General features: G+C 42.6%; 1 protein-coding gene across 8 annotated transcripts in view; it reads right to left on the bottom strand.

Annotated features, from left to right (window-relative positions):
* The window catches only part of LOC134995897 (zinc finger protein 768-like), a 923,052-nt gene that overhangs the window by 23,825 nt on the left and 886,548 nt on the right, over window positions 1-12,679 (bottom strand). The gene's annotated exons all lie outside the window — the stretch shown is intronic.

Raw genomic sequence — 12,679 nt, 5'->3', positions numbered from 1 at the left:
CATGTGCAGAGAGAGTTAGATATGGGTAGGTTATTTTGTTTCTGTGCAAGGTAAGTACTGGCTGCTTTATTTTTACACTGCAAATTAGATTGCAGATTGAACTCACCACACCCAAATCTAACTCTCTCTGCACATGTTACATCTGCCTCCCCTGCAGTGCACATGGTTTTGCCCAATTGCTAAAAAATTTCCTGCTGCGATCCACTTGGAATTACCCCCTTTGTATTTGTAACAAATCATTTTGCAATGCAAGGGGAGCAAATACATTTACAGTATATATTTTCTGTTCAGGGTAAAAACGGTTTGCCTTTGTATGTAGCCCACAAATATTAGACAGCTTTATTTTTACACTGCAAATGAGATTTCTGGTTTGAACACACCCCACTCAAATCTAAATATCTCTGCACATGTTACATGTGGCCCCACCTGCAGATCCGCATGATTTTGCCCAGTTGCTTGTTTTTTTGGGTTTGCTTCCACATCTGAGTAACCCCCAAAATGTGTAGAAGGTAACCAGTAGGCTAAGTGTTTTGGATTTCAAGACAGAAACATAGAAAAAGAAGAAAAGGGATCTGTTTGAGGTGCACTACTTATAACATTTATTGATTCATTTTAAAAGTGGATGATATATCTCACTGTACAGTACAACATTTATGCGAAATATTTGCTAAAAAACATATAAAGTGGTACAAAGATCTAAGACAATGTGAATATTACAGAGAAAAATTAATAAAGATATACATTTTAAAACAGCCTAAGCGTCTTTATTGTGTCTGCTCCTATCTAATGTATTATATATATATATATATATATAGTAGCTGTTATTAACACTTGTTTCAATATGTGCTACTATTCATACAAAAATTTGCAACAATTGTTGCTGTTTAAGCTCAGCAATGATTCTTGGCAGTTGGCCTATAAATTCTACTGTTCCTTTTACCCTAATGTTAGAATGCTGTGGGCAGTGCCAGATTAAGGACCACATGGGCCTGGAGCTGAAATTTATGAAGGGCCTATTGTGTACCGCCGCAGGGGTTGTGACCAGCAACAGCGGGTTTGTGACTCATGCAGGGCCCGCCACACATTGGCCCTCATTCCGAGTTGTTCGCTCGCTAGCAGTTTTTAGCAGCCGTGCAAATGCTAAGCCGCCGCCCTCTGGGAGTGTATATTAGCTTAGCAGAAGTGCGAACGAAAGGATCGCAGAGCGGCAACAAAAAAAGATTGTGCAGTTTCTGAGCAGCTCCAGACCTACTCAGCGCTTGCGATCACTTCAGACTATTTAGTTCCTGTTTTGACGTCACGAACACGCCCTGCGTATGCCCAGCCATGCCTGCGTTACCCCAGGCACACCTACGTTTGTATCTGACACGCCTGCGTTTTTCCACACACTCCCCGAAAACAGTCAGTTACCACCCAGTTACCACCCAGAAACACCCACTTCCTGTCAATCACTCTGCGGTCAGCAGTGCGACTGAAAAGCGTCGCTAGACCTTGTGTGAAACTACATCGGCTGTTGTGAAAGTACGTCGCACATGCGCATTGCGGCACTTACACATGAGCAGAAGTGCCGCTTTTTTGACTAAACGCTGCGCTGCGACCGAAAACAGCTAGCAAACAACTCGGAATGACCATTATTGTTCTTTGCCTGAGTCAAAGACATCCTGGGTCCTAGTGGTTCATTTACTAAAGGTTCTAAAAATGAAAATTGGTGATGTTGCCCATAGTAACCATTCAAATTCTGTCTATCGTTTCTCTAATGCATCCCAGATAAATGATAGTCAGAATCTGATTGGTTGCTATGGGCAACATCACCACTTTTCATTGTTAGAACCTTTAGTAAATGCCCCTAGTGTCTGCGTGCTGTAGCAGGTAAGCAGAGGCGCGGAATCACATTTGCTGATTACAGAGTATGGCACGTTTTAATTTTAAAGGCAACATTTTGGTTGCGACGCATCACTGCAGCTGTGTTGTGTATAATGATTTGTGCACTAAAGTGTGGTATTGTATTTATGGGATGCAGTCAGCATGTCAACAATTCCAATGTCAGAAGTTATGATGTCAACATTTTTGAAATGTCAGCATGGACTATGTCAGCTTCTGCAGAATATTGACATGTTCACAATGTCGGCATCAATGTTTCAGTCCCCTTCCGGACCATTTTCAAGACTGCCGATAATTAGTGCAGCCGATCTCAAGCCGACAAGTAAATGCCGGTACTTTCTGCTTTGTGAGCGGCTTGTGTGATTGTTGGTGGTCTTGAAATTGTTCCAGAACGGCATCAAAGCATTGACACTTTAGGTGAATATATAATTCATAGCCTTCGGTATCCGGTCTGTACGTCAGCCACACTTAGGTTGACAGTAATTAGGTCGACGTGTATTCGGTCGACATGGTCACTAGGTCGACATGGATAAAGGTCGACATGAGGGGTTTTTTTTAAATAATTTTTTTAACTTTTTCATATGTTACGATCCACGTGGACTACGACTGGGAATAGTAACCCGTGCGGTAGCGGAGCGAGGCACCTTGTCAGCCATGCGAGGGGACACGGTGCACTAACTGGGGTTCCCGGTCACTTTACGAAGAAAACGATAGCAATTTTTTAATTAAAACTCATGTCGACCTTTTTCCATGTCGACCTAATGACCGCGTCTACCTATTTCGGGTGTCGACCTAGTCGCTGTCTACTAATAGTGGTCAACCTAAGTGTGGTCGACCCTATGATCCACACCCTAGCCCATGGGTCTTCAACCTGCGGCCCTCCAGCTGCTGTGGAACTATACATCCCAGCATACCCTGCCTCAGTTTTAGCATGCCTTAATAGCAAAACTGTGGCAGGGCATGCTGGGATGTGTAGTTTCACAGCACCCGGAGGGCCGCAGGTTGAAGACCCATGCGCCTAGCCTTTACTACAGCATGTGATGCAGGTTATACATTTTTCTGGTGGTATTACACTTCCATTCTTTCTTCTCTCTCTCTCACTCTATATCTATCTATATATACACGCTGTCAGGCCTGGTGCAAGCCGCTCAGCAGGGTCTGCAAAAGCAGGGAGGCGCCGGATGGGAGAGGCGCTCTCCTTGCTCTGTTTCTGTCGGCTGCCGCTGCGCCTATCACACTATGACAAACAGCGGCACCAGCACCTTGAAGCGTGGCATCCAACACCCGGCAAAATCAACCGCCCCCCTCCCCCCCCCTCTTCGGCTGAGTGTGAGGGCAGTGACGATGAGGGGGAGTTAGAGGGAGGCTGAGGGCAGGGGCTCTGAATGGGGACTTACAGGGAGGGTGAAGGCAGGAACGCTGAGAGAGAGTTACAAGGAGGGTGAGGGCAGGGACGCTGAGGATGAGTTGGAGGGAGGGTGAGTGCAGGGACGCTGAGGGGGAGTTGGAGGGAGGGTGAGGGCAGGGACGCTGAGGGGGAGTTGGAGGGAGGGTGAGGGCAGGGACGCTGAGGGGGAGTTAGAGGGAGGCTGAGGGCAGGGGCTCTGAAGGGGGACTTACAGGGAAGGTGAGGGCAGGGACGCTGAGGGAGAGTTATAGGAAGGGTGAGGGCAGGGACGCTGAGGGGGAGTTGGAGGGAGGGTGAGGGCAGGGACGCTAAGAGGGAGGGACGCTTAGAGGGAGGGTAAATTGAAATGAAAAATTAAACAAGAACAACTATGGGTCTCACATATGCCTTGCAACAAAAGACTGTACACATTAATAACAAAACCCCATATTTGTATAAACATAGTCAACATGGCACCCCACAACTGCTTACACAGTACCTAGTAAACGGCTGAGACATACCCCCAGAAGATTTACAGGATTTTCCTCCAGTTTCCCATCCCATAGCAGGAGGTGCAGAGCCGACGGCAGGTAGTAAATGTCCATCTAACGAGAGTGATCAAACAGGGGGACGGGGCCAAATGCCAAAATCTTCCCAGTGAGGAGCATTGGCCAATCCGCACCTAGGATGTTAACTGGTCCGTGCCTATTCTCCGTCACCTTTGCTCCAGGGCAGTGGGGATTGGGAGCCACATCCGGGAATACAGGCAGCTCCCAGGGCTGTAGTGTGCTGCTGCCGCTGTGCTGTCCGTGCGGTACGGTGCCCTCCCCCCCAGTCCCCACACACACACACACACACAGCCTGTTCCCCCAGTCCCTATACACACACAGTCCCCCCCAGTCCCTACACACACACACACACACACACACACACACAGCCTGTTCCCCCAGTCCCTATACACACACAGTCCCCCCCCAGTCCCTACACACACACATACACTGCCTGTTCCTCCCCCCCCAGTCCCTACACACACACACACACAGCCTGTTCCCCCAGTCCCTACACACACACACAGCCTGTTCCCCCAGTCCCTACACACACACACACACACACACACACACACACACACACACACACACAGTCTGTTCCCCCCAGTCCCTACACACACTCTGTTCACCCCCCCCCCAGTCCCTACACATACACAGCCTGTCCCCCTCCCCAGTCCCTACACACACACATACACAGCTTGCCCCCCCTTCCCCCCCCACACACACACAGCCTGTTCCCCCCAGCACACACACCCCCCTCCCCTCCCCATACACACAAAGCCAGCCTACCCCCTCCAGGCACCATACGTATGCACACACACTGCTCGCCCCCCACCCACCCAGTTACTGAGCGAGCGGGACACAGAAGAAGAAAGCAGGGGTGCATAAAGACAGACCAGGCACAGTCGGGGGCGTGGCCTAATCACGGGTCCGTGACCACGCCCCTTTGAGAGAGAAACTCCTAACATTCAGCAAGCAGCAGGAGCCGGCCTCGGCAGAGAAAGTGACCCGACTTCCAGGCAGGCAAGTCCGCTGCTGGCTGCTGCTGTCTTGCACGCTGGCCGGCGCTTGTGCCTTATCTCAAGGGGGCGGGACATCAGACGGCTACTGATCAGGAAAACATTTTTTTCCTGTTTCCATCTGCAGGGGATCCTGTGGGCCTATTTTGAAGAGGGGGCCTGGAGCTGCAGCTCCATCCGCCCCATTGTTAATCCGGCCCTGGCTGTGGGTAATATATACCTTCTTATGCACAATTGGTAAAATGTACAGTATAAATACCAAGGAACCCTGAGGGACATAGAATACTGCACAAAGGTTATTCAGAAAGTCATGGTTTCTCTTTCTGGTACTGGAAATAATCGGATAGTAATGCACATATACACCTTATGATATTCTTCACATGAAGATTATTTCACTGGATGATATTCAAACAGTATCTCAATTTATGGTGCTCTCTAGAGTTAGTGGTTTATTATATACATGTTAAAAAGTGACAAAAATAAATACAAATAACTGTGTGTATCATTATTATGGTGAACTAAAGAGAATGATGATTGGTGAATGAATTCAAAAATACCCATGTATGTGCTTAATTTATCCAAGTGACAGTGAATATGATGTTATCGTATTGAAAACGTGGTACTAAATAAAAGTGATCATAAAAACGTGTTCCACCGCATTACAAAATAGTGTCAGAAGAAAAAAAGAGAAAAAGGATTCCAATTTAACCTATAAGAAGTGATAAATATATGTGAATTAGTCACATATATAGAGCAGAATCTTATGTGAAACTTAATATACATCAATGGTCCATGAGTTTTTGATCTAAGTCCTAGCAGTGTTGTTCAGTACACTAGTGTTAAATTGATAATTTAAACAATGATGTATAGTTGTTGAAAAATTATATATGCATATAAATATATACATCTAGGCATGCACACCTATCTAAGTGTGTGGCATTATATATAAAGAGGAGAGAAACTCCTGTGTGGTTATTTACATTACGTATGTTATGTTATATATAAAGAGGAGAGAAACTCCTGTGTGGTTATTTACATTACGTATGTTAAGTCAAATTGTCCATCCTCTTTATTATGGAAAATGAGCTTCTGTATTTAATAAATTTGATACTCCATACCCATATATATATTTATCCACCGTTTCAAGAGTCTCTTACATCAGTATCTCCACAGGAGAATCCTGTCAATTAGGCACCCCATAAAGAAGAAAAATAAACATCAAGTTGGTCTATAGTTATTCTAACCATGCTAAACAAACTCCTATATATTAATTATGAATTCTGTAGTGTGATGAGACCACCCTCTCAAAGATATAACGTAAGGGGAGAGACTTCGTCTATTTTGATTCCTCACCCAGATTTCTCACATAATTATTATTCTCCACATCTAGGTAAGTATCCTTTTATACGTTCCACCAAAAATCTATATGCGAGAAATTGGGTAGGTTATTTATTAACAAACAAGTTGTAATAAGAAGAAAATAATTTACTTAGGAAAACAGTACATCCGATGTGTCCACCTAGATGTCTCAACAATCATTTCATCACCAGAATTCTTAGCAGGAAAGGTAAGGTCATAAAGCCACATGATTACAATAGGGTCGTCATGTAATTCGAATTCACCACAAAAAAGGTAAGTTGTACGCCGTGTATTCTATCAAAAATCCTTGTGTTTAGAGGATTATATGTTAAGAGTTGATAAGATTAGGTGGCTGGTTTATTAAGCCTATGAATTTATACCAGGAAGAACAGAAGATTAGTTTAAAAATAACAGAAGCCACATAGTGACATACGAAAGGTTAGTCAGAAACTGACGGAGACCAAAAGATCAGAATTTCCTCATGGAGATTTCATTTGTGTTTCTCATATAAGGATAAGTTTAGGATTTATACCTCTTTTAGTGAATAATTCCCCATGTATACACACAGAATTGAGTGCATATCTGTAAAGTAAAAGAAAAAAGAAAAAGAGAGAAGAAAAGGGGGACAGAATAGAGGGTGTAGAAAAGAAAGAGATGAGGAAAATCTATTGTATTGGGGACCATAGGGTCCATTTCTCCAATACAAATGTTTCCTTTATGCACAGGTAAGTATATCATCGTTATTTACAAGGAAGGTATATATTCTAATATGTTTATAAGGTCATATGAGTATCATGCGAAGATCTTGGCAAGAGAGATAGATGTCCATTATATTATAGAGGTATTGCACATATCATACAGAGTTCACTTGAATCCTGTCAGAGCAAGGAAAATGATGGATTACATCTCCGTCTTGGATGAAATAATATCTGAAAGGATTGAAGGTCTCATAACGACATTGGACATGCTAAGGTATTCTATATGACTTTAAAAATACATCCTTCTACAAACAAGGGTTAGTAACTATTGTATTCATTGATGGCATTTGGCGTCATGCTGTCCAGGAGAAAGATCCATCTTATTTCTTTTCCCAATAGTTCCCCATCTAGATCCCCACATTTTATGCCCAACGTGACTTTCTCTAAAGCGTAGACTTTCAGATCTTTAAGGGGACTGTCATTAAATTTTAAAAAGTGCTTCGCTACTGGTGTAAGCGTTTTAAATTTTGCTTTGTCACTTCTGGCATTCCTGATGGACCCCACGTGCTCCAAAATTCTTTGTTTCAAAGGCCTGGTTGTCTTGCCTATATATTTCACAGGGGCATTAGAGAAAATAAACATAGTTCTGCAATCAATATATTCTTTGACATTCCAGATCTTAGAAATTTATTGTGGAAAGATTTAGTTTCTACCATATACTGGCAGGCTTTGCAATTTCTGCATTTGTGGGATCCTTTGATTTTATATATGTTCTTTTTAGATGTTGCTAGATGGCTTTTCACAAGTGTATCTTTTATACTTCTTGATGTTCTCCAGCTAGCCTGAACCCTTTTGGGTAGGATTGCCCAAAAATCGGTGTCTGTCATCAAAATGTGCCAGTGTCGTTGAAGAATTTGTGTAATCATTTTACACTCTGCATTAAATGTACCAACAAATCTGATACAGTGGTTATTTTGTCTTCTTGTTTTTTCTTCTGTCCATAATCAGATACAGTAACGAATCTCTGGTTCTCTGATGGGTTTTCTTTTTTGCCTCCTGTATCCTCTTACGGCTATATCCTCTTGACCTGAACCTATTGGTTAGTTCCTGACATCATATTTTGAAAGTCTGGGGATCAGAACAGTTTCTTTTTGTCCACAGGAATTCACCTTTTGGGACCCCTTTGATGGTAGATGTGAGCTCAAAGCATGTAAAATGCTATTAGCCACGGTTTCCTTGCGGTATAGGTCTGTTGTTAATGTCCCATTCTGTTCCATAATGATCTTTAAATCCAGGAACTGTATCATATCCTGACAGATTTCAAAAGTCAATTTGAGATTTAATGAATTATTGTTGAGTTTATGAGTTCCACAAACAGTTTTTTGACCTTCCCACACTATCAGGATGTCATCTATGTACCTGAGCCAGATGACAATATGTTCCGTATACATTTTGTTTTCATCTGTGAACACAAATTTCTTCTCCCACCACCCCAGGTAGAAGTTTGCATATGTGGGGGCACCAGTTGTCCCCATTGCAGTATCTCTTACATGGAGATAGTGGGCTTCATTGCACACAAAAATTCTTGGTCAAGACAAATCTCAGTAGAGATAAAATGAAATTGTTGACATTTTGTGTGGTACTCATACTGAGAAAGAATTTAGATGCACTAATTCCTACCTCATGAGCTATACTAGTGTATAAACTCTCTATGTCACAGCTCGCCAGCCAGGCATCCGTTGGTAATGAAATATCTTGTATTTTTGTAAGTACATACAGGGTATCTCTAACATAAGAGGGTAGAGTTACCACATGGTTCCTCAGATGGTAGTCTACAAAGATGCTGGCTTTCTCTGTTAAGCTGCCGATTCCCAAAACAATCGGTCTACCGGGAGGTTTGTGTTCATCATTATGTATTATTGGAAGTAGGAGTAGTGTGGGAGTTTTAGGTTTATCCACTTTGAGGAAATCCCAGTCTTGTTTTGTTATGGTTCCTTCCTGGTAGGCATCTGTTATGATCTTATTATATATGCCCATGAAGTTACTGGTGGGATTAAAAATGAGGTGTTTTTAACATTCTTGATCCTGTGGCTGGATAGTTCTTCCATATACATATCGCGTGGCCATAATACAACATTCCCCCCTTATCTGAGGGTTTGATGATTATGCCCTGCTACTGTTCCATCCCTTTCTAAGCTTGTCTTTGGCTTTCTGTAAGATTATTCTCATGATGATACAGGGCTTCAGATTTTTTGAGTTTGTCTAGGTCTTTTCAGATTAAATCCATAAAAATCTTTACAGGAAGACAGATTGAGGTGTCTGGAAAGAAGGTTGATTTATTTTTCAATTTAAGCTGTGATATGTTGGGTTCTGTTTCTGATGCATTATCGGTTTGTAGTTCTTCCACAATGGAGATCGCTGCCATATCTTCGCATGATAACATAGAATCCACTTGATTTATTGAAATTGTCTCACTGGTTTCACTAGCTGAGGATTTGCTCTTTTGTCTAAAGAATTTTTTTAAGGAGTATCTTACGTGATAATAGGTTTAAATGCTTTTCACACTCAAAGCGATCAAATTTATTAACTGGTGAGAAAGACAGTCCTTTGTTTAGATGTTCTATTTGTTCAGGAGTAAGAATTTTATTAGACAGATTTATTATCCTCAATGAATCCATTGATGTGGGTTCTATTTCCTATAGTTTCGTCTCTCCCGTGGCTAATCTCTCCAGTCTCTCTCCTCTCTCTTTCTTCTTGTTCCACTGCCCCCTCCTTGTCCTCTTGTACTTGTACCTGTTGTGGAATATCTGGGGGTATGTCCTAAAAACACCCTTTCTCTTTGGACATTAGTGGTATTTGTACCCTCTCCTTCAGACGAATTAATATCAGACGTGGTATAGTTAAGTTGTTGTTCTGTCTCCGGTTTAAAGGGTCTGATTCTCCATTTAAACACTATTGTTGGAAAAATCATTCTTATCCATCTGCATTTTATTACTTTTTCTCTCCATTATAATTTTTTTCATATTGTTCAATTTCTTTTTTGTATTTTTCTGTCTGTTGGAATTTTTCTCATGTTTCTTTAATTTTTTGCCTAGAGTGGCAATTTGCAATTTCTTGATTGATGATGATTTCTGGATGTCAAGACAGGTGTGACCCTTATCCTCAAAAAAACTCCTAAAATTGGCATACAGATTCAAGGGTGTGTAATTTTTGCTACCAGCGCTAATGTGAACAAACAGAAAAAAGAGTAAAGAAGTTATCATAGAAATCACTTGCAAAAGTCCATTTCTACGAGCATGAGAGATGGTATATCACCAGCAAGCGTTCTGGATCCACTCCCTGCAACTGATTTCCATGAGACGGTAATTGATTGACTCTTGTCATTTGCACAAACTGTTTCCAGTAACTATGAGTGCATTTACAATGTTTTAGGAAGTTTTATTTTATTACATGTGTTTAAGAACTGACCGTTGCCAGTTCTTAATTGTTATCTGGTAATTAATTTAATTCCTGCCATTGTGGAGGCAACAATTCATATTTTAAGTGTGAAAGTACCATTTTAGGATCATCATTTGTATATATGTGTGCATAAAACACGTATTATGCTATGCATTTTTTCTGTATTTCATGCTGAATATTGAGGAAATCTCACCATTTTCACGATTAACGTACAGGAAGAAAAAGGAATATTGTGAATTACCATCACTTGGGCAAGCATTTGAAAGGAACAAATAACTTATTTACTCTTTTTTTCTGTTTGTTCATATTAGCGCCGGTAGCGAAAATTACATACCCTTAAATAAGTGTTATTACTATAAAATATGTCTTAACCCCTTCAGTGGCATGCCCGGAAAATTTCCGAGGTAAGCTGCGCTGTGCAGACTTGCAACCCCCGGAAATATTCTGGGGCATGCCACTGCTCCCACTCTTTCCTCCTTGCACTCGTCATCCACCGGCCGGCCTGGTGGATGATGTGATCGCGTTGTGATGCAATGATGCAATTGCGTCATGACGTGATTGAGTCATTCCGCAAAACTCCAACAGCTGAGCGGAGTACAAGGGTGGAGAGGGGGGAGGAGAGGAGTTAGTGCTGGTGGGCTAGTGCCTGCCAGCAAATGCTACTCCTAGGGATGGCCATCGGTGGGTTATATATCGATGGTCACCATCGATGGATAACATTGATGGTGTAAAACCATCTGGAATGAATCCATCAATGGTTTTACCCATCAAGGGTCATCCCTACTTTACATTACAATTGCGAACCAGGGGGCAAGGTTTAGTGGGTGTCAGGGGGCAGAGCGAAGCTCCGTGCCCTGACACTTTGAGAAAAAAAAACCAATTTGGTAGCACTGAACCATCAATGGTGGGAAACCATGTGGTTCTCCCCATCGATGGTAAAAGTATTCGACATCGGACAAAGACCATCAATTATTTTGAATCATCAATGGATGATGGTCATCCCTAGCTACCCCTAGGCAATGAGCATACCCCGTGGCAACGAGCATGATACCAAAGCATAAAACACCTGCCAAAAAGCATGACACAGAGTGTGAAACCCCTGGCAACGCGCAGGTATAAAAACAAAAAAACAAAAAACCTGTCCTGGGAGGTGTGACCAAATGTAAAAAGGTCACCACTGCAGGGGTTAAAGCAAGGGGGCTGCCAATCATCGGGAATGTGAAGCTATACTGCTATGGGGGTGAGAGGACAAAGCTTTGAGCTTGGTGGCTGCGATGTGCCATGGACACTATTATAGATAATAGATACAGATGTAGCCATGCTCATCCTTGCTGCGATGCCGCATGCTGCAACGCGGCTAGATGCATGGCACACAGAACTGATACTATTTGCATCCGACGATCACGACAGCAGCCTAGCATGCAATGCAGCAAGCCGTGTTGCAGCATGTTGCATCACAGCAAAGTTGAGCATGGCTGCATCTATATTATTGATTGGGTTATATACAATCAATATTATAAATCAAGTGCACAAAATTACAAGAAATTACTTTTGACTGGATATGGGTTTGTAGGATGAACATCTACAGAGGATCTCACATCCAGAAGATAATGGCTGGCAGAGGTTTGGGGAAATGACCACCCTGATGTCGGGCATAAATCACTTGCTGAAGCCTGAGCCCTGCATGTAGAATGGTCCCTATTACCTCTGACACCTCATGTGATGGGCAGATGTGACTGCTACCAGCAGAACCCTAATTGTCAGACTCTGGAGAGAAACGTTTGCAAAGGCTCAAGCTAACCAAACGTTAGAGCATCTACAGAAGCGCCCTCATACACTGTGGCTTTCGTCGTGCCAAACAGCCTCTCTATGCGCCAGGTCACGAGCTACTGGGCCACGCAGTGTGTCTTTTTCAGTCAAAATGTGCACTATATTCGCACAAATAAAATAACTGCGAGCAACATTACTTTGCTAGATTGCACTGATCAATTTGACATACATTTGTACATCTGTGTGCAAGAGTCTGAAGCACTACGATGCAGTACCAAATTGTGAAATTGTTTTTCATTTGCAGCTTTGTACATATGTATAACAAATTCCTGTGCAGGTAAAAACTTGCAGCCCAGTGTCTCTAGAATATAAAAGCAGTTAGTTACAAACAAATTAACAAGAGAGCGCAGATACAGATTTAGCCATGATCATTATTGCTGTGCTATACCGGCATTCTAGTTGTGCCATACAAATAGCGCAGGAAGGTGAACAAAAGCGTGATAAGGCGCAAGTGGATCCACAGTATGAAATACACAGCTTCACCACTGGGTGGCGATT

This window comes from Pseudophryne corroboree, chromosome 2, assembly GCF_028390025.1.
Source record: "Pseudophryne corroboree isolate aPseCor3 chromosome 2, aPseCor3.hap2, whole genome shotgun sequence".
NCBI lineage: Eukaryota > Metazoa > Chordata > Amphibia > Anura > Myobatrachidae > Pseudophryne > Pseudophryne corroboree.
Note: the sequence above shows the minus strand (reverse complement) of the source record. Positions and strands in the feature narration are given on the sequence as shown.